Raw genomic sequence first — 24,333 nt, 5'->3', positions numbered from 1 at the left:
TATTACGGTAGAACTTAGAGACTAAACAGTATAGAGGAGTTTGTCCCTCCTAGCAGGTCGTACTCTGTGTGCAGCCTCTCACTGGAGGGGAGACCCGCCCCCCTCCTCTTTCTCTCTTTGATTTTTAGCTATGGGAGTATTAGCCACCCATGATAACCCAAAAAAAGTCAGCCTTTTTTGGATTATCCTAGGTCCGCTACACATATGCTGCTATTTATGATAATCTATACTTAAATAAACTTTCTTGTTCGATGACGCACTGACTTTCTTGGGTTATATTGGGTGCTAATACTCCCATGGCTAAAAATCCAAGAGAGAGACAGAGAGGAGGGGGGGGGCGGGTCTCCCCTCCAGTGAGACGCTGCACACAGTACGACCTGCTAGGAGGGACAAACTCCTCTATACTGTTTAGTCTCTAAGTTCTACCGTAATATCATATTTTATTGTTTTTGTTTATAATAATTATAGGTGAAAATGTATTTATTAAAGGTGTAAATGTGCTAAAGTCGAGATTTTCCTGGCGACGAAGCAGAGCACCGAGTATGTTCTTGAGTACATTGCCAGTCCAGTGTTCCGCCCACTGGGAACTTTATTTATCCAACGTTTCGCTCACTGAAAGCCTTATCGATTCAAAGCTAAATTAAAACAGCAAGCTACCAATGAACCTTGAGGCTTCCAGTGAGCAAAACGATTCCAGTAGTTATTAATTAATTTTAAGAGGCACGTAAGTTCCCCTGTCTTCTAATCTGTTCGTTTTTCCACTATAATCTACCTTGTACATAATTACTATCACATTCTCTTTGTTTCGTAAGGTGAAGTCCAGGATCTTCACTTAATTCACGGTATAACTTAACAGATCCTCGAGGACAATGGTGTTGCAGAGGTCGCTTAATCCATACCAACTGTACACTGTACTACGCTTATAAGTAATCTGTCTTAGTGTTGCTCTTATGTCTTATTTACTTGTATCTTATTTACTTATGTGTATAATGACAAAGTGATTTCACTTTAGTTCTTAAATGATTAAGTAGCACACTATACCTTCATCAGAAGTAAAGAAAGTGAATGCCAGACTGAAGTTCCTCTATAGACAAGCACAGTGTCTATCTACTGAGGATCACAGGACCCTATGTCTAGCACTTATATAGTGTCATATGGAATACGCTTGCTCTTCATGGTACTCTACCTTGACAAAAAAAATGAAAGAGACTGCAAATCACCCAGAACAAAATGGTAAGATTCATTCTGGTCCTGGGTCCAAGAGAACATGTAGGCCAGGATGAATCACAACAATGGGAACCAAAGCAATCATAGTACTAGGGGGAGAGAGCACAACTTTGTAGTAGCTACAGTCATTGGCCAGGCTTCAAACACCTTTTATTGTATAGCAACAAAGTAATGGAACAGACTGCCTGTACCTGTCAAAGCCAGTCGTAGCATGAACCAGTTCAAGAAGACCGCCAAAAGGTACCTAATGAATGTAGCGACAGAAACGTAGGAGAATGATTTTTTTAGCTAACACACATGCAAATATAAATAACTCATTTTACCTTATTCCTAGTATATAGCCCTTATAATATAATAAGATATTTCCTACACTCTATAATAATAAGGTATTAAAAGGACCCAATGGAAATAAGTTTTATTGTGTACCCCTGTAATCTGTAAATACCTTTGTAACTTGTCATGATTGTGACTAGACCTACCTGGAGTTCATTACCTTTGTAAATTGTGAATTCATTACCTCTGTAACTTGCTCAGCTATCAAAACTTTGGAGTCCAGTCCCTGGACCCATTATGTACCTCTGTAATCTTTTGACTACCACCCACAGGATGGGTATGGGGTGCATAATAAACATATTAAACTAAAACTCTCTGACTTTTTTGGGTTATCCCAGGTTCTCTACACATAATAATAATAATAATATCTTTATTTACTGCAAGTACATGTACAAGATATACAGTCCTAGCTGACATCAGTGACATACTACTAGTATATAGAAATCCCCTTGTTACGCTCAGCATTTCGGGCCAATTAGATCAGTGTCCCAGGGTGCGACCTGGAGTTTACCTGTCCACACCAGTCGACTAACACCCAGGTACCCATTTTACTGATGGGGAACATAGACAACAGGTGGAAAGAAACACGTCCAATGTTTCTACTCTGGCTGGGAATCGAACCCAGGCCCTCGCCGTGTGAAGCGAGAGCGTAAGCCACCAGGCTGCTATGTATGATAATCTATGTAACTGTGTTTGTGTATACCTGAATAAACTTACTAATCAGTACACATGGAAATAATTCAAGGACCACAATGGAAATAAATAATTTTGTCCGACTTTCGGATTATCCAGTGTATTTACACTTTACAATGTATGGTAATTTTTGTAACTGTTTTTGTGTGTCCTGTACCTAAATAAACTTACTTGCTTACAAAAAATAAACTATTCAGAATGTCTTAGACTGATAGACTATGGCATGTTGGCTAAACTTCTCGCTTCACACAGCGAACGTCTGGGTTCGATTCCCAGCAAGGGTAGAAACATTGGGCGTGTTTCCTTGCACCGGTTGTCTATGTTCACCCATCGGTAAAATAGGTACCTAGGTGTTAGTGGACTGGTGTGGGTCGCATCCTGGGTGTTAGTGGACTGGTGTGGGTCGCATCCTGGGTGTTAGTGGACTGGTGTGGGTCGCATCCTGGGTGTTAGTGGACTGGTGTGGGTCGCATCCTGGGTGTTAGTGGACTGGTGTGGGTCGCATCCTGGGTGTTAGTGGACTGGTGTGGGTCACATCCTGGGTGTTAGTGGACTGGTGTGGGTCACATCCTGGGTGTTAGTGGACTGGTGTGGGTCACATCCTGGGTGTTAGTGGACTGGTGTGGGTCGCATCCTGGGACAAGACTGACCTAATTTGCAGGAAATGCTCAGCATAACAAGTGACTTTCTATATAGTAGTATGTCACTGATGTCAGTTATGGTCTGTATACTTTGTACATGTACTTGTATACCTTGTACATGTACTTGTATACCTTGTACATGTACTTGTATACCTTGTACATGTACTTGTAGTACATAAACATATTATTATTATGTGTATCTGCTAAATGTACACAGAGAGATGACACAAGTTTCCTGTTAACTGTCCAAACTTGACGACGTTCTTCCCCGACTAAGTGACAGTTATGTCTACACAACGATGACACTCTGGTAGACATCAGGTAACAAGAAGACAAGAAAAAAACATGTATACAACAAAACTTTCACATTAATAACTAAAAGGGTATTAAAAGAGGATAACATCAAAGCTGCTTTCATAGACAACCTGGAAGCTTTCTACAACAGATGGGAACATAAAAAGTCTGGGCTGAATGGTACTGCCCTTGATACTGGCCATGTAGTCAGAAACTGTAAGGCTGGAGATGATGTCCTGGTAGTCAGTAAATGTGGGGCTGATAGTGCTGTCCTGGGAGATAGTAATGGTGAAGCAGGAGGTGCTGTCCTGGGAGACAGTAATGGTGAAGCTGGAGGTGCTGTCCTGGGAGACAGTAATGGTGAAGCTGGAGGTGCTGTCCAGTGAGACAGTAATGGTGAAGCTGGAGGTGCTGTCCTGGGAGACAGTAATGGTGAAGCTGGAGGTGCTGTCCAGTGAGACAGTAATGGTGAAGCTGGAGGTGCTGTCCTGGGAGACAGTAATGGTGAAGCTGGAGGTGCTGTCCTGGGAGACAGTAATGGTGAAGCTGGAGGTGCTGTCCAGTGAGACAGTAATGGTGAAGCTGGAGGTGCTGTCCTGGGAGACAGTAATGGTGAAGCAAGAGGTGCTGTCCAGTGAGACAGTAATGGTGAAGCTGGAGGTGCTGTCCTGGGAGACAGTAATGGTGAAGCTGGAGGTGCTGTCCTGGGAGACAGTAATGGTGAAGCTGGAGGTGCTGTCCTGGGAGACAGTAATGGTGAAGCTGGAGGTGCTGTCCAGTGAGACAGTAATGGTGAAGCTGGAGGTGCTGTCCTGGGAGACAGTAATGGTGAAGCTGGAGGTGCTGTCCTGGGAGACAGTAATGGTGAAGCTGGAGGTGCTGTCCTGGGAGACAGTAATGGTGAAGCTGGAGGTGCTGTCCTGGGAGACAGTAATGGTGAAGCTGGAGGTGCTGTCCAGTGAGACAGTAATGGTGAAGCTGGAGGTGCTGTCCTGGGAGACAGTAATGGTGAAGCTGGAGGTGCTGTCCAGGGAGACAGTAATGGTGAAGCTGGAGGTGCTGTCCAGGGAGACAGTAATGGTGAAGCTGGAGGTGATGTCCTGGGAGACAGTAATGGTGAAGCTGGAGGTGCTGTCCAGTGAGACAGTAATGGTGAAGCTGGAGGTGCTGTCCTGGGAGACAGTAATGGTGAAGCTGGAGGTGCTGTCCTGGGAGACAGTAATGGTGAAGCTGGAGGTGCTGTCCAGGGAGACAGTAATGGTGAAGCTGGAGGTGATGTCCTGGGAGACAGTAATGGTGAAGCTGGAGGTGCTGTCCAGTGAGACAGTAATGGTGAAGCTGGAGGTGATGTCCTGGGAGACAGTAATGGTGAAGCTGGAGGTGCTGTCCTGGGAGACAGTAATGGTGAAGCTGGAGATTTTGTCCAGGTAGTCGGGAATTATATGCAGGAAGGAATACATATAAATGACCTCATATGGGACAGGAGCCGTAGTGGGGAAACAAGTGTAGTCAAAGATAAGATAAAACGAATATTGCAAACTAGAAATACCACAGGAAATAGCAAACAAGAGGACTCCACTAGCAATAGTGAGGATATATTACCAAAAACAACTGGTGGGAGCTCCATTGTTGGTGCTAGGGAGGATAGGAATAAGACAGGTAAACATGCACCAACAGGGAATACAGTCACAGAAACCCAAGGCAAACGGAAACCAAGCCTGTGCACACACTATGCACGTGGTATCTGCAGACATAGGAAATCTGGAAAAACAGACGGGACGTGCAACTATGACCACCCTAGAAAATGCCATGCCCATATGACAACAGGAAAATGCAAACTCCCTTCCTGTAAGCTTTTTCACTCTGAAATGTGTACCTCTTCAGTGCAGGAAAGACTGCTATAACTTAAATTGCCAGGCACACCATCTAAAGGGGACAAAAAGATACAAAACATCCAGGCCATGGGAAAACCTGGGTAGCCACAGCCACTCAAGAGGGATAGGTTTTTTAGTGCCAGGAAGGAAAAAAAACTGGCAGGAAATGGCAGAAATCGTACACCAAATCCAGTCATTCCTGGAGTAGAACCACAGTCGATGGCCTCCACTCCAAACCAACAGATACTAATGCAGGAAAAATAATCCCCCCCAGTACCAACAATACCACCAGTCCGATGACATTCTTCTTTGCAAATATACAGGGCCTAAAGCCAGCAACAAACAACAAAATACCTTTCATCCTTGGACTGCTTGCAGAGGCAAAGGCAATGTTCGCGGCTTTCACCGAGACCCACATAAAGGATCACTTGGACAACGAAATATGGATCCCAGGTTACAACCTATACAGATGTGACAGAGTGAACAGGCAAAAGGGGGGGGGGTTGGCCTGTACATTGCAGAGTCACTTGTTTGCACAGAACTGCTAAATGCCTCAAATGATGTAGTGGAAGTTTTAGCAGTATAGGTCGAGAACCAAAACCTAGTCATTGTGGTAGTCTACAAGCCTCCGGGTGCAACATCCCAGCAATTCCAGGAACAGCTGTTAAAAATTGACCACTGTCTGGAAAATCTTCCAGCTCCTGCACCCAACATCTTGCTCCTGGGGGATTTCAACTTAAGGCACCTAAAATGGAGGAATATAGCAAATAATATTGTTGCAGTAATAACTCCAGGAGGCAGCTCTGATGAAAACTCACACTCACACGAGCTTTTAAATCTCTGCACAAAATTCAATTTAAACCAGCAAATAATAGAGCCTACTAGACTGGAGAATACACTAGACCTCATCTTCACTAACAATGATGATCTAATAAGAAATGTCACAATATCAAAAACAATATACTCAGATCACAACATAATTGAGGTTCAGACATGTATGCGTGGAGCCCCAGACCGACATAATGAGACTAGTCACGAGGGAGCATTCACCAAATTCAACTTCAGTAACAAAAACAAAGTGGGACCAAGTAAACCAAGTCCTAACCGATATAAGCCGAGAAGATATACTAAGCAACACAGACCCCAACTTGGACACGGGGGTCGTCCCACAGTTACTAAAAACAACAGACATAGCCCCACTCCACAAAGGGGGCAGTAAAGCAACAGCAAAGAACTACAGACCGATAGCACTAACATCCCATATCATAAAAATCTTTGAAAGGGTCCTAAGAAGCAAGATCACCACCCATCTAGAAATCCATCAGTTACACAACCCAGGGCAACATAGGTTTAGAACAGGTCGCTCCTGTCTGTCAACTATTGGATCACTACGACAAGGTCCTAAATGCACTAGAAGACAAAAAGAATGCAGATGTAATATATACAGACTTTGCAAAAGCCTTCGACAAGTGTGACCATGGCGTAATAGCGCACAAAATGCGTGCTAAAGGAATAACAGGAAAAGTCGGTCGATGGATCTATAATTTCCTCACTAACAGAACACAGAGAGTAGTCGTCAACAGAGTAAAGTCCGAGGCAGCTACGGTGAAAAGCTCTGTTCCACAAGGCACAGTACTAGCTCCCATCTTGTTCCTCATCCTCATATCCAACATAGACAAGGATGTCAGCCACAGCACCGTGTCTTCCTTTGCAGATGACACCCGAATCTGCATGACAGTCTTCCATTGCAGACACTGCAAGGCTCCAGGCGGACATCAACCAAATCTTTCAGTGGGCTGCAGAAAACAATATGAAGTTCAACGATGAGAAATTTCAATTACTCAGATATGGTAAACACGAGGAAATTAAATCTTCATCAGAGTACAAAACAAATTCTGGCCACAAAATAGAGCGAAACACCAACGTCAAAGACCTGGGAGTGATCATGTCGGAGGATCTCACCTTCAAGGACCATGACATTGTATCAATCGCATCTGCTAGAAAAATGACAGGATGGATAATGAGAACCTTCAAAACTAGGGAGGCCAAGCCCATGATGTACAGAGAACCTTCACGGCGCGCATAACGGAGATAAAACACCTCAATTACTGGGAGCGCTTGAGGTTCCTGAACCTGTATTCCCTGGAACGCAGGCGGGAGAGATACATGATTATATACACCTGGAAAATCCTAGAGGGACTAGTACCGAACTTGCACACGAAAATCACTCACTACGAAAGCAATAGACTTTGCAGACGATGCAACATCCCCCAATGAAAAGCAGGGGTGTCACTAGCACGTTAAGAGACCATACAATAAGTGTCAGGGGCCCGAGACTGTTCAACTGCCTCCCAGCATACATAAGGGGGATTACCAACAGACCCCTGGCAGTCTTCAAGCTGGCACTGGACAGGCACCTAAAGTCGGTTCCTGATCAGCCGGGCTGTGGCTCGTACGTTGGTTTGCGTGCAGCCAGCAGCAACAGCCTGGTTGATCAGGCTCTGATCCACCAGGAGGCCTGGTCATAGACCGGGCCGCGGGGGCGTTGACCCCCGGAACTCTCTCCAGGTAAACTCCAGGTAAACAAAAAAAAACTGTGAAACATCCGAAGTTATTTTCTTGACATAGAACACACACATTAATGTGATGTTTGTAGTTTAATATTACGTTAGTAAACAGATGTTTCCTGAAGCTGGTCTTGGATGACCCGCTGTTGGAGCTTCTGATCATCTGACCGAGGCCTTCCACTGGCTTACCCCTCCACCCCTTTAAAAATTATCTTCATAGTTATAATCATTTAATAGTTCAGTATCTCAGATATCACAAAAGGAAAAACACAACAGCAAAAAAAAAAAAAAAAATATTTCGCGATGCATAAATTAAGGTGCGCGTCACTACATATACGAACCTCAAAAATCGAACTTTCTTCAGTCCAGAAGGCTGCTCGACTGCCTTTACCGAATGAATTTATTCCCATCAGGAATAATGTAAATTAGATTAGTCCATTTCAGACCCTCAAAAATACACTTATAAAAGCACTTACAAAAATACACTTACATAATTGGTTGTGTTGGGAGCAGTTCGATTTTTGAGGTTTCACTGTATCAGAAACCGGGGGTGACTTTAGTAGATCGACACCATGCCTAACCCTTCTAGGGTAGGGTAGGTGCCTGAGCCCGAGCCTTTAGCTTATAAGACTGTCATTCCCATTTGCCCCCTTGGGGCGGGGATGGCAGACTAGAGAGGCCTAGCTTGTGGCTAGGCCTGGGGACAGTTGGTCCCAAAGATGAGGAGGTGCTTGTGCCTCCTCCCATGGGAGACTTAGGTCTCAGACACTCCCTAAAGAGGGAGCCAAGGCCGGGCCACCACTTGGAAAAGGCCCGGGCCGGGAGAATACCGGCTAATCTTTAATAATAAATAATAATGACTTTAGTAGATCGACACCATGCCCAGCCCTTCTAGGGTAGGGTAGGTGCCTGAGTCCGAGCCTTTAGCTCATAAGACTGTCATTCCCATTACCCCCTTGGGGCGGGGATGGCAGACCAGAGAGGCCTAGCTTGTGGCTAGGCCTGGGGACAGTTGGTCCCAAAGATGAGGAGGTACTTGTGCCTCCTCCCATGGGAGACTTAGGTCTCAGACACTACCTAAAGAGGGAGCCAAGGCCGGGCCACCACTTGAAAAAGGCCCGGGCCGGGAGAATACCGGCGAATATTTAATAATAATAATAATAATGACTTTAGTAAAACTAAAAGACAAATTAGGTATAATTTGCCTTAGAAATTTGGTAATGACATGAATCATTCACCATAACATTTGTAGTGTTGTTAAATTAACTGTTTTATAACCAATATATTGTTTCAGCGTCTTCCAGGTGTTTCCATGGTAACAGAAATTCAGGGGAAGGAGGATACCTTGATGTAGGTGTCAGGTGCCTCAGTCAGTACCTTGATGTAGGTGTCAGGTGCCTGAGTCAGTACCTTGATGTAGGTGTCAGGTGCCTGAGTCAGTGTCTTGATGTAGGTGTCAGGTGCCTGAGTCAGTGTCTTGATGTAGGTGTCAGGTGCCTGAGTCAGTGTCTTGATGTAGGTGTCAGGTGCCTGAGTCAGTGTCTTGATGTAGGTGTCAGGTGCCTGAGTCAGTGTCTTGATGTATGTGTCAGGTGCCTGACTCAGTACCTTGGTGTAGGTGTCATGTGCCTGAATCAGTGTCTTGTTGTAGGTGTCAGGTGCCTGAATCAGTGTCTTGATGTAGGTGTCAGGTGCCTGAATCAGTGTCTTGATGTAGGTGTCAGGTGCCTGAATCAGTGTCTTGATGTAGGTGTCAGGTGCCTGAGTCAGTGTCTTGATGTAGGTGTCATGTGCCTGAGTCAGTGTCTTGATGTAGGTGTCAGGTGCCTGAGTCAGTACCTTGGTGTAGGTGTCATGTGCCTGAGTCAGTGTCTTGGTGTAGGTGTCAGGTGCCCGAGTCAGTACCTTGATGTAGGTGTCAAGTGCCCGAGTCAGTGTCTTGATGTAGGTGTCAGGTGCCTGAGTCAGTGTCATGATGAAGGTGTCAGGTGCCTGAGTCAGTGTCTTGATGAAGGTGTCAGGTGCCTGAGTCAGTACCTTGATGAAGGTGTCAGGTGCCTGAGTCAGTGTCTTGATGAAGTTGTCAGGTGCCCGAGTCAGTGTCTTGATGAAGGTGTCAGGTGCCTGAGTCAGTACCTTGATGTAGGTGTCAGGTGCCTGAGTCAGTGTCATGATGAAGGTGTCAGGTGCCCGAGTCAGTGTCTTGATGAAGGTGTCAGGTGCCCGAGTCAGTGTCTTGATGAAGGTGTCAGGTGCCTGAGTCAGTACCTTGATGTAGGTGTCAGGTGCCTGAGTCAGTGTCTTGATGTAGGTGTCAGGTGCCTGAGTCAGTGTCTTGATGTAGGTGTCAGTTGCCCGAGTCAGTACCTTGATGTAGGTGTCAGGTGCCCGAGTCAGTGTCTTGATGAAGGTGTCAGGTGCCCGAGTCAGTACCTTGATGTAGGTGTCAGGTGCCTGAGTCAGTGTCTTGATGTAGGTGTCAGGTGCCTGAGTCAGTACCTTGATGTAGGTGTCAGGTGCCTGAGTCAGTACCTTGATGAAGGTGTCAGGTGCCTGAGTCAGTGTCTTGATGTAGGTGTCAGGTGCCTGAGTCAGTGTCTTGATGAAGGTGTCAGGTGCCTGAGTCAGTACCTTGATGTAGGTGTCAGGTGCCTGAGTCAGTACCTTGATGAAGGTGTCAGGTGCCTGAGTCAGTGTCTTGATGAAGGTGTCAGGTGCCTGAGTCAGTGTCTTGATGAAGGTGTCAGGTGCCTGAGTCAGTGTCTTGATGAAGGTGTCAGGTGCCTGAGTCAGTGTCTTGATGAAGGTGTCAGGTGCCTGAGTCAGTGTCTTGATGAAGGTGTCAGGTGCCTGAGTCAGTGTCTTGATGAAGGTGTCAGGTGCCTGAGTCAGTGTCTTGATGAAGGTGTCAGGTGCCTGAGTCAGTGTCTTGATGAAGGTGTCAGGTGCCTGAGTCAGTGTCTTGATGAAGGTGTCAGGTGCCTGAGTCAGTACCTTGATGAAGGTGTCAGGTGCCTGAGTCAGTACCTTGATGAAGGTGTCAGGTGCCTGAGTCAGTACCTTGATGAAGGTGTCAGGTGCCTGAGTCAGTGTCTTGATGAAGGTGTCAGGTGCCTGAGTCAGTGTCTTGATGAAGGTGTCAGGTGCCTGAGTCAGTGTCTTGATGAAGGTGTCAGGTGCCTGAGTCAGTGTCTTGATGAAGGTGTCAGGTGCCTGAGTCAGTACCTTGATGAAGGTGTCAGGTGCCTGAGTCAGTGTCTTGATGAAGGTGTCAGGTGCCTGAGTCAGTGTCTTGATGAAGGTGTCAGGTGCCTGAGTCAGTGTCTTGATGAAGGTGTCAGGTGCCTGAGTCAGTGTCTTGATGAAGGTGTCAGGTGCCTGAGTCAGTACCTTGATGAAGGTGTCAGGTGCACGAGTCAGTGTCTTGATGTAGGTGTCAGGTGCCTGAGTCAGTACCTTGATGAAGGTGTCAGGTGCCTGAGTCAGTACCTTGATGTAGGTGTCAGGTGCCTGAGTCAGTACCTTGATGAAGGTGTCAGGTGCCTGAGTCAGTACCTTGATGAAGGTGTCAGGTGCCTGAGTCAGTGTCTTGATGAAGGTGTCAGGTGCCTGAGTCAGTGTCTTGATGTAGGTGTCAGGTGCCTGAGTCAGTACCTTGATGAAGGTGTCAGGTGCCTGAGTCAGTGTCTTGATGTAGGTGTCAGGTGCCTGAGTCAGTGTCTTGATGAAGGTGTCAGGTGCCTGAGTCAGTACCTTGATGAAGGTGTCAGGTGCACGAGTCAGTGTCTTGATGTAGGTGTCAGGTGCCTGAGTCAGTACCTTGATGAAGGTGTCAGGTGCCTGAGTCAGTACCTTGATGTAGGTGTCAGGTGCCTGAGTCAGTACCTTGATGAAGGTGTCAGGTGCCTGAGTCAGTACCTTGATGAAGGTGTCAGGTGCCTGAGTCAGTGTCTTGATGAAGGTGTCAGGTGCCTGAGTCAATGTCTTGATGTAGGTGTCAGGTGCCTGAGTCAGTACCTTGATGAAGGTGTCAGGTGCCTGAGTCAGTGTCTTGATGTAGGTGTCAGGTGCCTGAGTCAGTGTCTTGATGAAGGTGTCAGGTGCCTGAGTCAGTGTCTTGATGAAGGTGTCAGGTGCCTGAGTCAGTGTCTTGATGAAGGTGTCAGGTGCCTGAGTCAGTACCTTGATGAAGGTGTCAGGTGCCTGAGTCAGTGTCTTGATGAAGGTGTCAGGTGCCTGAGTCAGTACCTTGATGAAGGTGTCAGGTGCCTGAGTCAGTGTCTTGATGAAGGTGTCAGGTGCCTGAGTCAGTACCTTGATGAAGGTGTCAGGTGCCCGAGTCAGTGTCTTGATGAAGGTGTCAGGTGCCTGAGTCAGTACCTTGATGAAGGTGTCAGGTGCACGAGTCAGTGTCTTGATGTAGGTGTCAGGTGCCTGAGTCAGTACCTTGATGAAGGTGTCAGGTGCCTGAGTCAGTACCTTGATGTAGGTGTCAGGTGCCTGAGTCAGTACCTTGATGAAGGTGTCAGGTGCCTGATTCAGTACCTTGATGAAGGTGTCAGGTGCCTGAGTCAGTGTCTTGATGAAGGTGTCAGGTGCCTGAGTCAGTGTCTTGATGTAGGTGTCAGGTGCCTGAGTCAGTACCTTGATGAAGGTGTCAGGTGCCTGAGTCAGTGTCTTGATGTAGGTGTCAGGTGCCTGAGTCAGTGTCTTGATGAAGGTGTCAGGTGCCTGAGTCAGTGTCTTGATGAAGGTGTCAGGTGCCTGAGTCAGTGTCTTGATGAAGGTGTCAGGTGCCTGAGTCAGTACCTTGATGAAGGTGTCAGGTGCCTGAGTCAGTGTCTTGATGAAGGTGTCAGGTGCCTGAGTCAGTACCTTGATGAAGGTGTCAGGTGCCTGAGTCAGTGTCTTGATGAAGGTGTCAGGTGCCCGAGTCAGTGTCTTGATGAAGGTGTCAGGTGCCCGAGTCAGTGTCTTGATGAAGGTGTCAGGTGCCCGAGTCAGTGTCTTGATGAAGGTGTCAGGTGCCCGAGTCAGTGTCTTGATGAAGGTGTCAGGTGCCCGAGTCAGTGTCTTGATGAAGGTGTCAGGTGCCCGAGTCAGTGTCTTGATGTAGGTGTCAGGTGCCCGAGTCAGTGTCTTGATGTAGGTGTCAGGTGCCCGAGTCAGTGTCTTGATGAAGGTGTCAGGTGCCTGAGTCAGTGTCTTGATGAAGGTGTCAGGTGCCTGAGTCAGTGTCTTGATGAAGGTGTCAGGTGCCTGAGTCAGTGTCTTGATGAAGGTGTCAGGTGCCTGAGTCAGTGTCTTGATGAAGGTGTCAGGTGCCTGAGTCAGTGTCTTGATGAAGGTGTCAGGTGCCTGAGTCAGTGTCTTGATGAAGGTGTCAGGTGCCTGAGTCAGTGTCTTGATGAAGGTGTCAGGTGCCTGAGTCAGTACCTTGATGAAGGTGTCAGGTGCCTGAGTCAGTACCTTGATGAAGGTGTCAGGTGCCTGAGTCAGTACCTTGATGAAGGTGTCAGGTGCCTGAGTCAGTGTCTTGATGTAGGTGTCAGGTGCCTGAGTCAGTGTCTTGATGAAGGTGTCAGGTGCCTGAGTCAGTGTCTTGATGAAGGTGTCAGGTGCCTGAGTCAGTGTCTTGATGTAGGTGTCAGGTGCCTGAGTCAGTACCTTGATGAAGGTGTCAGGTGCCTGAGTCAGTGTCTTGATGAAGGTGTCAGGTGCCTGAGTCAGTGTCTTGATGTGTGTGACTGTCACCCGAGTCACCCGACTTAGTGATAAGTCACCTGATGACATAAGTCACCTGATGACTTAATGATAAGTCACCTGGTGACTCGTTCACTGATATTCATGCCTCAATCAATCGCAGTTAAATGATGACTCAACTCGACGATACTAATGTGATGACACACTCGTAATCACATGATGACGACAGTCATTCACAGTCATATACTGACCTAACTAACTGGCATTAGTACAAATCCCATAGAGTTCGAAAAAGAACTGGACAACCTACCCACTCAGCACCTGGACCAGATTCATGGAATGATCTGTTTACAAGGCAGAGCAAGGTACCACTAGCACCAGTCCTCACACATTCACAGTCATATGAGGACCTCCTTAATTCAGTCTTCATTCGTCGCTCAACCTTTGGGACGAGCGGACGTGAGCTGAGCCTGCCTTCTGCTGTCAGCCGGTGACAACTTGGTTTTCTCAAAATGGCGCAGCAGGCAAGAAGAAGGGTAAACACTGTCGGCATAGAAGTGGTGCGTGGGGCTGTGCATGCCCACTCAGCTCAAGTTTTATTACCTGCCATCATCACGGACAAATACGGCATTGCCAACGAAGAGCTGTATGTTGTAGCCTTGAACGGGGCATATAGAATTTTTGTGAAATTTCTCAATGCAAGTGTATATGAGGACATAGTCGCCAGGTTCCAAGATCTTTGTGTACCAGTGAATCCTGCAGTGACGGTAAGGCTACATGATGTGTCCCGCCATTATACCTGGGTGAAGATAAGAAATGTACCCTTTGAGGCTAATGAGGCAGACCTACGTGCCGTCTTCGAGAAGTTTGGGACTGTTCATATGGCGACATTGGGGAAATGGAAGGATCGTATTCTGGGATGCCTGAAGGAAGTTTTTCCTTAAAAATGACATTGAGGCATCCTATTCCTTCCTATATTTTCCTAGAAGACTTCAGGACTCAAGTAATGGTGACTTACGCAGGGCAACAACGTACCTGTCGATTATGCGGTGCCTATGATCACATAGCTGCGCAGTGTGTTAAGCAACAGGGTACACAGGCGAAGGAGCAGCATAAGGAGGCATCAGAGGACCTTGAGACGTTGGATTTGGCACGACCTGAGTCGGTTTCCTTGAACAAGGCTTGGAGTGTGGAGGTCGAGGAGGCCTTGAGGGAGGAAGAGTGTGTAACTCTTCCGAGAGACATGCACTGCCGGGCAGGCACCGGAGACCAAAGATGTGGTGTCACTGGGTGAGGACAGGGCCGTGGAGGCTACCATTGATTCAGTCCTCCACGACCTGTTAGGGACCCCAGGAGAGGTCACAGTTGAGGGGCTTGTGGGTGCCCTGGATGCTGCTGGGGTTCCAGGTGGTGAGAGGGGGGGAGGCATGTCAGAGACCCAGGTTGAGGCTGGGTTGCAAATTGGCACGGTGGTGGCAGAAGTGCACGGGGATGGCTTCCAGGTGGAGGCGGGGAGAAAGGCTCGAGTGTCACGGAAGAGAGCGGCAGTGCCCTCGGACGTGGACGATGTGGATGTGCTCACTCCGGCACAGCGTTCGGGCAAAAAGGTTTGGGCTGAAGTGGTTGAGCATGGACCTGGGGGGTCCAGGGGCAAGGGGCATGTGAAAGCAGATCACAGAATGGTGATTGAAGATCAAGGGCGTATAAAGGGGAAGGGGGATAAAGGTGGTGCAATACGTAAAGGAAAACCTCCATTGACAAATTCAAGAGTCTCTCTATAAATGTTAATGGTCTGAAAAATTCTAGGAAGTGTGAATGGTTTCATGAGATGCTCATTAGGTATGGTGTAGATGTAGTGTTTGTGCAAGAGCACAACCACAAGCCGGGTTGTATGTTGATGATTGAGGGGTATACTGTATATGCGGCACACTCAACGAGATTGAAAGGAGGAGTGGCTATTTTGGTGAGGGAGGCTAGCCCGTTTACTGTACATCATTGTGAGGAGGGGGGTGAGGGGAGGGTTATAAGAGTGGATGGGACATGGGGAAGAGATAAGATGTCTTTTGTGTGTGTTTATGGTCCGGCGGAGGGGGACAGTCGAGTGAAGAATGAGTTTGTACGTGAAGTGTTGGTGTATCACTTAAGGTCGCTTCCAGCATTAGCTGTGGTGGGAGGGGACTGGAATTGCGTTATACGCTGCAAGGATGTGGAACCTAGGGGAGCAGGATATTGTTCTGGCGTTCTGAGGGACCTGTTAACCGGGGTGGAGTTGGTGGATGTAGAGGGGGGGGCGGCGTGGGAGGTGCAGCACACCTTTGTGAGGCAGGGGTATGCTGCACGGCTGGACAGGATATACGTGACAAGGAAAGCTGTGGTGCGGAGTGTAAGGGTTTTGGATGTCTTTTTTTCTGATCATAGAGGTGTTTTGGTGGATTTGGGATGGGAGGGTCGGCCAAACAGGTATAAGAGTTATTGGAAATTGAATGTTCGGTTGCTTCAAGATGTTGAGGGGAGGGTCCTATTTGCACAATGGTGGAAAGGCTTATGGGAAGGGATGGAAGTCAATGGGGATGTGTTGAGATGGTGGGATGTGACGGCGAAGACGAGGATTCGAGAGTTCTATGTCCGACAGGGAAGGCATGAGAATCAGTTGGCTTATGGGCTTATTAGGTATCTTGAGGGGCAGTTAAGGGAGTATTATGAGAGAGGAAGGGGGGGGATGGGAGCCCCTGTGGCTGACATAGGAGTGAAGGAACGCCTAATGGAAGTGCAAAATGAGAGGTTTGATGCGGCAAGGGTTTTAAGGGTGTTGGAGGAGGTCATGTGGGGTGATAGACCATCGGCGTGTGTCCTGCGAGGGCAGGGGCGCCGGCGCGTTGCAATGGAAATGGTGGGTTTGAGAGTTCTTGAGGACATCGAGGGGTATAGGGAGGGACAAGATTTGGTGACGACGGAGGGGATGGGAGGGTATGTTGATTCTTGGCTTAGTGCACATATGAGGAGTGTGGGTGTGAGAGAGGGGGCTTTAAGAGAGACAGGGGGATGGGTGAGGAGTGTGCTGGACAGGGACGACAGGGAACAGTTACAGGGGCCTATTGTGGAGGAAGAGGTGTGGACGGCTTTAATGAGTATGAGCAGGGGTAAGGCACCGGGGATAGATGGGCTGCCTGCGGAGTTTTACATACAGCATTGGGGAGTATTAAAAGAATTTTTGGTGCAATTATTTAATATCATAAAAGAGAGGGGTGCGTTGGGACCTTTGCAGGCGACAGCACTAGTAGTTTTGGTGCCAAAGGGTGAAAGTCAGTGCACAGTGAGAGATTACCGGATGATATCACTCATGTGTGCAGACTACAAACTTTTTGCAAAAATTTTGGGAAATCGTATAAAAAAGGTCATTGGAAAGGTAATAGTGAGGGGTCAATATGGGATTCTGGGGAGATCAATGTATGAGGGGCATGGGGTTATTAGAAGGTTTATTGAGGGTCCACAAGAGGGGGAACGTGGGGTATTGGCGTTGGATTGGAGAACGGCATATGACAGTGTCGAGAGGGAGGCTCTGTGGAGAATCATGGAGTGGCAAGGGTTCGGGGAGGACATTGTGAATTGGGCACGTACTTTATATCGGGGAGCTGGGATGTGTGTACAGATAAATGGGAGGGTGGGGTTGCATGTGAAAATGGGCAGGGGATTGAGGCAAGGTTGCCCGTTGTCACAAATATTATTTGCATGTTTACAGAATCCGTTTTATAGGGCAGTGGAAAGGTGCATACAGGAGGGGGTAAGGGAGGACATACGAGGTGGGAGTCCCAGTATCATAGGTTACGTTGATGACACAACTGTCCTAGTGAGTGGGAGGGAGGGATTGGAGGGTCTGGAGAGAGTTATAGATGTTTTTGGGATGGCAACAGGTATGGCAGTGAATGTGCATAAATCAAAGCTCATGATATTGGGTGAATGGGATGGGCAGGAGGGCGGGGGTGGGGGGGTGAGGTGGAGTGTCGTGGACCGGGTGAAAATTTGTGGAGTTGTGTATATGGGTAATGCTCAGATGGCGAGGGAGAATAATTCAAAGGGTGTGGTAGATAGGGTATTGGGAAGATTGTCAGGATTGAGGCCGACACATCTTACGCTACACCAGAGGGTCATTGTGGTCAATGTGCTTTTGTACAGTAAAATATGGCATGTGGCAGCTTTGTACCCTTTGGTGTATGGGGATGTCCGGAGATTGTTGAGCAGAGTTTTCCGTTTTATCTGGGGTTCGGGATGCGATTGGTTGAAAAGAGAGGTGGTAACACTTCCGGTGGCCTTGGGAGGGCTGGGGTTAATTCATTTGGAAAGAAGGTTGAAGTGTGTATATGTGAAACATGGGTTGCTAAGGGCTCGGGGGGAAGGGAGTGGAGGGTTGGGGATGCTGCAGGGAGATCTTCGGAGATGGTGGAAGGGACAAGATTTGAGAGATGGTGAGGAGTTGTTGCGTCTATTGATGATGGTCAGAGAGCCGAGAAACATGCGGGTAGGGTCCATGGAGAGGAAGATATGGCCTAGGGTGGTAGTGGCAACGGAAGGAGTGTACCCGATGTACGCATGGGAAGACATTTGGGGCCGATTAAAAGGGTTACGCATCCGGCCACGCGTGAGGGAGGTAATGTATAGGTTTATTCACGGAATATTGCCGTCTGGGGTTGTTTTACGAAACAGGCGAATAAGGGAGGGTGGGGTGTGTCAGGTTTGTGGGGTAGATGAATCAGCTTTTCATGTAGTTTATTTTTTGTGAAAGCCTAGGGATTGTGCGGGAATGGTTAGGGAAAGTAATCCGGTATGTGGGGGGGAAAGGGTTGTCGGTTTTGAGAGCGCTTAGTTTAGATGTAGGTGGGGTTGGGGTAAAGGTTCAAAGGGCAGTGGCTTACTTAATGGTTGATTTTGTGTATATATCATGGGCAATGAGAGACAAAGGGGCGGAGGAACGTAGGATGGCCATAGCAGCATCCTTTTATAGAACAAAGTGTCGCAACGGAAATATATGGTAGGAGGTGGGAGGGATTTCTCGGAGGGCTACAGGGACTTTCTTTTGAGGGATTTATGGTCTTTATAAGCGGTCAGGGGAATGAACGGGCTGGCCTTCCCAGGGGGGGAGGTTGTGTGTGTTGCAGAGGACGATTGTGTGAGTGTGTGGGGAACTGTGTGAGGAAAGGATGTTGAGGTGATATTCAATGTTATATTCAATGTAATGTCTTGGTGTTATTGTGAACACCGATGATCATAATTTATCTAAGGATTCCTTCATGTTTTGTAAGGATGTACATAAGCATGTTAGTATATAAGCATATTTTAACCTGTAATTATACATGTCTACCTATATATGAGCAATGTAACTTGCATAATAATGAGTTTTCATACCTGTTTTTTAACTAGTGGAACGTTTTGGTATTGTATATAATGTAAGATCTTGCCTGGGGTGTTTTTGCTTATATATTGTTACAGATTTTTTTTTTTTCGTATTTTCATTATATAAGTTCAAGTGAATGAATTTTTGATCTTGTGTATAGCCAGGTGAAACTGGTCAGTTTTTCACTTGGAGGGGGGGTAGGAGTTTAAGTAATCTCTGCAATAGCAGGTCATGTGATACACATGTCATATTATTTTAGATGTCTAATGTTGTCCATTCTCTGTAGTATGTGATGTATAGATTATCTCCGACAGTGTAAATAATCTGTCTGCTGGAGGGAATAATGTGTAAATTTATTTATTATTGTGGTAGGTTTATGTGTATAGCGTGTTTTTAGGGTGATATATTATAAGATGCTAATTACTATCAAGGACTGTTGGTGGTTATGAGTGGTGATGGCAGACACAGTTACTAGGCATGTGGGGGGGGGGGTGAAGTGTGCACGATATTAATTATTACCATAGGGTATATGAGGGTAGGGTGGATTGTGTTCTATGGTGGATGTGAGCCATCATGTTCAGACATTCCTTGTATTATAGTGTCAGCCGTTTAGCTGGCTGGATTGTGTTTATATATATATTGTCATTGAAGTTTTTAATGCTTTTACAAATGTGTATGTATAAGAGTTTTGTCACTGTGTATCTAAGGTGAAAGTGGCACGTTTTCATGGGGGGGGGGGAGTGTAAGCTTTACTGGATGGGTTGTATATGTATGTATGTATGTATATATATATATATATATATATATATGTATATGTATGTATGACCACCTTTTCATGTGAAGCACAGTACGTACAAGCGGTGTTTGAGTGCAGCAGCCAGTTCTGTCATTATATATGTGCTTCTTCAGTACTGTGTAGTCACAGTTGATTATTGTTCACTGCCTCTATCTTGTTACATATTGATTATGTACCCATATATTTTTGTACCTGAGTTTTAAATAAAATATAAAAAAAAATTCACAGTCTTAAGGGTTCAGTCATAAAATAAAAATATTTGATCAATAAAGGGGAAAGCATAATAAAGTCAAATAATCACTGTCTTAGCAACAACTATTGATCTCAGTTGATTAATGTTAAACGTCTCGTTCAACACCAGGATCATTAAGGCCGCAAATCACCTGTTCAATACCAGTCAACGTTGATTTAATACGTAAAATAAAGAAGTTTAATTAAATTCTATGTATATATATACTGAGAGACACCTCAGGGTATATACTTGTGTGTATATATTATGACTTACCCAGGGAATGTAGAGTCCTGCGTGAGTGTTGGTGGATTAGTTAGTAGTTATAGTGAGTTGGGTCACCCACACGCTCACACAAAACTTACTGAGACACATTATTATTATTATTATTATAATCAAGGGGGAAGCGCTAAACCCGGAGGATTATACAGCGCCTGGGGGGGGGGGATGTGGAAGGCATTCAGGCTTAATTCGGGGAACTGGAGCACAGATCCAATTCTCTAAATCAAGAGCCCCTCACCAACATCAAGGAACCTTCCTTGAGGGGTACTGAGACACAACACAACACTGAACACCTGCTCGACACAACACTGAACACCTGCTCGACACAACACTGAACACCTGCTCGACACAACACAGAACAGCTGCTCGACACAACACTGAACAGCTGCTCGACACAACACTGAACACCTGCTCGACACAACACTGAACACCTGCTCGACACAACACTGAACACCTGCTCGACACAACACTGGAGTTTACCTGGAGAGAGTTTCGGGGGTCAACGCCCCCGCGGCCCGGTCTGTGACCAGGCCTCCTGGTGGATCAGCGCCTGATCAACCAGGCTGTTGCTGCTGGCTGCACGCAAACCAACGTACGAGCCACAGCCCGGCTGATCAGGAACTGACTTTAGGTGCTTGTCCAGTGCCAGCTTGAAGACTGCCAGGGGTCTGTTGGTAATCCCCCTTATGTGTGCTGGGAGGCAGTTGAACAGTCTCGGGCCCCTGACACTTATTGTATGGTCTCTTAACGTGCTAGTGACACCCCTGCTTTTCATTGGGGGGATGTTGCATCGTCTGCCAAGTCTTTTGCTTTTGTAGTGAGTGATTTTCGTGTGCAAGTTCGGTACTAGTCCCTCTAGGATTTTCCAGGTGTATATAATCATGTATCTCTCCCTCCTGCGTTCCAGGGAATACAGGTTTAGGAACCTCAAGCGCTCCCAGTAATTGAGGTGTTTTATCTTAGTTATGCGCGCCGTGAAAGTTCTCTGTACATTTTCTAGGTCGGCAATTTCACCTGCCTTGAAAGGTGCTGTTAGTGTGCAGCAATATTCCAGCCTAGATAGAACAAGTGACCTGAAGAGTGTCATCATGGGCTTGGCCTCCCTAGTTTTGAAGGTTCTCATTATCCATCCTGTCATTTTTCTAGCAGATGCGATTGATACAATGTTATGGTCCTTGAAGGTGAGATCCTCCGACATGATCACTCCCAGGTCTTTGACGTTGGTGTTTCGCTCTATTTTGTGGCCAGAATTTGTTTTGTACTCTGATGAAGATTTAATTTCCTCATGTTTACCATATCTGAGTAATTGAAATTTCTCGTCGTTGAACTTCATATTGTTTTCTGCAGCCCACTGAAAGATTTGGTTGATGTCCGCCTGGAGCTTTGCAGTGTCTGCAATGGAAGACACTGTCATGCAGATTCGGGTGTCATCTGCAAAGGAAGACACGGTGCTGTGGTTGACATCCTTGTCTATGTCGGATATGAGGATGAGGAACAAGATGGGAGCGAGTACTGTGCCTTGTGGAACAGAGCTTTTCACCGTAGCTGCCTCGGACTTTACTCTGTTGACGACTACTCTCTGTGTTCTGTTAGTGAGGAAATTATAGATCCATCGACCGACTTTTCCTGTTATTCCTTTAGCACGCATTTTGTGCGCTATTACGCCATGGTCACACTTGTCGAAGGCTTTTGCAAAGTCTGTATATATTACATCTGCATTCTTTTTGTCTTCTAGTGCATTTAGGACCTTGTCGTAGTGATCCAATAGTTGAGACAGACAGGAGCGACCTGTTCTAAACCCATGTTGCCCTGGGTTGTGTAACTGATGGGTTTCTAGATGGGTGGTGATCTTGCTTCTTAGGACCCTTTCAAAGATTTTTATGATATGGGATGTTAGTGCTATTGGTCTGTAGTTCTTTGCTGTTGCTTTACTGCCCCCTTTGTGGAGTGGGGCTATGTCTGTTGTTTTTAGTAACTGTGGGACGACCCCCGTGTCCATGCTCCCTCTCCATACGATGGAAAAGGCTCGTGATAGGGACTTCTTGCAGTTCTTGATGAACACAGAGTTCCATGAGTCTGGCCCTGGGGCAGAGTGCATGGGCATGTCATTTATCGCCTGTTCGAAGTCATTTGGCGTCAGGATAACATCGGACAGGCTTGTGTTAATCAAATTTTGTGGCTCTCCCATAAAAAATTCATTTTGATCTTCGACTCTCAGTCTGGTTAGCGGCTTGCTAAAAACTGAGTCATATTGGGACTTGAGTAGCTCACTCATTTCCTTGCTGTCATCTGTGTAGGACCCATCTTGTTTAAGTAGGGGCCCAATACTGGACGTTGTTCTCGATTTTGATTTGGCATAGGAGAAGAAATACTTTGGGTTTCTTTCGATTTCATTTATGGCTTTTAGTTCTTCCCGCGATTCCTGACTCCTAAAGGATTCTTTTAACTTAAGTTCGATGCTTGCTATTTCTCTGACCAGTGTCTCCCTACGCATTTCAGATATATTGACCTCTTTTAGCCGCTCTGTTATTCTTTTCCGTCGCCTGTAAAGGGAGCGCCTGTCTCTTTCTGTTTTACATCTACTCCTCCTTTTTCTTAGAGGAATAAGCCTTGTGCATACATCGAGTGCCACCGAGTTAATCTGTTCTAGGCATAAGTTGGGGTCTGTGTTGCTTAGTATATCTTCCCAGCTTATATCGGTTAGGACTTGGTTTACTTGGTCCCACTTTATGTTTTTGTTATTGAAGTTGAATTTGGTGAATGCTCCCTCGTGACTAATCTCATTATGTCGGTCTGGGGCTCTGCGCATACATGACTGAACCTCAATTATGTTGTGATCTGAGTATATTGTTTTTGATATGGTGACATTTCTTATCAGATCATCATTGTTAGTGAAGATGAGGTCTAGTGTATTCTCCAGTCTAGTAGGCTCTATTATTTGCTGGTTTAAATTGAATTTTGTGCAGAGATTTAAAAGCTCGTGTGAGTGTGAGTTTTCATCAGAGCTGCCTCCTGGTGTTATTACTGCAACAATATTATTTGCTATATTCCTCCATTTTAGGTGCCTTAAGTTGAAATCCCCCAGGAGCAAGATGTTGGGTGCAGGAGCTGGAAGGTTTTCCAGACAGTGGTCAATTTTTAACAGCTGTTCCTGGAATTGCTGGGATGTTGCATCCGGAGGCTTGTAGACTACCACAATGACTAGGTTTTGGTTCTCGACCTTTACTGCTAAAACTTCCACTACATCATTTGAGGCATTTAGCAGTTCTGTGCAAACAAGTGACTCTGCAATGTACAGGCCAACCCCCCCCCCTTTTGCCTGTTCACTCTGTCACATCTGTATAGGTTGTAACCTGGGATCCATATTTCGTTGTCCAAGTGATCCTTTATGTGGGTCTCAGTGAAAGCCGCGAACATTGCCTTTGCCTCTGCAAGCAGTCCACGGATGAAAGGTATTTTGTTGTTTGTTGCTGGCTTTAGACCCCGTATATTTGCAAAGAAGAATGTTATCGGACTGGTGGTATTGTTGGTACTGGGGGGGATTTTTTTTCCGGCATTAGTATCTGTATCTGTTGGTTTGGAGTGGAGGCCATCGACTGTGGTTCCACTCCAGGAATGACTGGATTTGGTGTGCGATTTGTGCCATTTCCTGCCAGTTTTTTTTCCTTCCTTTCACTAAAAAACCTCTCCCTCTTGAGTGGCTGTGGCTACCCAGGTTTTCCCATGGCCTGGATGTTTTGTATCTTTTTGTCCCCTTTAGATGGTATGCCTGGCAATTTAAGTTATAGCACAGTCTTTCCTGTACTGAAGAGGTACACAGTTCAGGGTGAAAAAGCTTACAGGAAGGGAGTTTGCATTTTCCTGTTGTCATATGGGCATGGCATTTTCTAGGGTGGTCATAGTTGCACGTCCCATCTGTTTTTCCAGATTTCCCATGCCAGCAGATACCGAGTGCATAGTATGTGCACAGGCTTGGTTTCCCTTTGCCTTGGGTTTCTGTGACTGTATTCCCTGTTGGTGCATGTTTCCCTGTCTTACTTCTATCCTCCCTAGCACCAACAATGGAGCTCCCACCAGTTGTTTTTGGTAATATATCCTCACTATTGCTAGTGGAGTCCTCTTGTTTGCTATTTCCTGCGGTATTTCTAGTTTGCAATATTGGTTTTATCTTATCTTTGACTACACTTGTTTCCCTACTATGGCTCCTGTCCCCTATGAGGTCATTTATATGTATTCCTTCCTGCATATAATTCCCGACTACCTGGACAAAATCTCCAGCTTCACCATTACTGTCTCCCAGGACAG

At 46.4% G+C, this 24,333-nt stretch overlaps 1 protein-coding gene across 3 annotated transcripts in view; it reads right to left on the bottom strand.

Moving 5' to 3' along the window:
- Positions 1–20,120, bottom strand: part of LOC138853939 (caveolin-1-like) — a 90,963-nt gene extending 70,843 nt beyond the window's left edge. For all 3 annotated transcript variants that reach the window (XM_070093832.1, XM_070093834.1, XM_070093833.1), the window contains exon 1: positions 20,023–20,120. The gene's annotated coding sequence lies outside the window, so the exon portion shown is untranslated. The remainder of the gene's footprint in view (positions 1–20,022) is intronic.
- Positions 20,121–24,333: the final 4,213 nt, after the last annotated feature.

Source organism: Cherax quadricarinatus, chromosome 43, assembly GCF_038502225.1.
Source record: "Cherax quadricarinatus isolate ZL_2023a chromosome 43, ASM3850222v1, whole genome shotgun sequence".
Taxonomy (NCBI): Eukaryota; Metazoa; Arthropoda; class Malacostraca; order Decapoda; family Parastacidae; genus Cherax; species Cherax quadricarinatus.
Note: the sequence above shows the minus strand (reverse complement) of the source record. Positions and strands in the feature narration are given on the sequence as shown.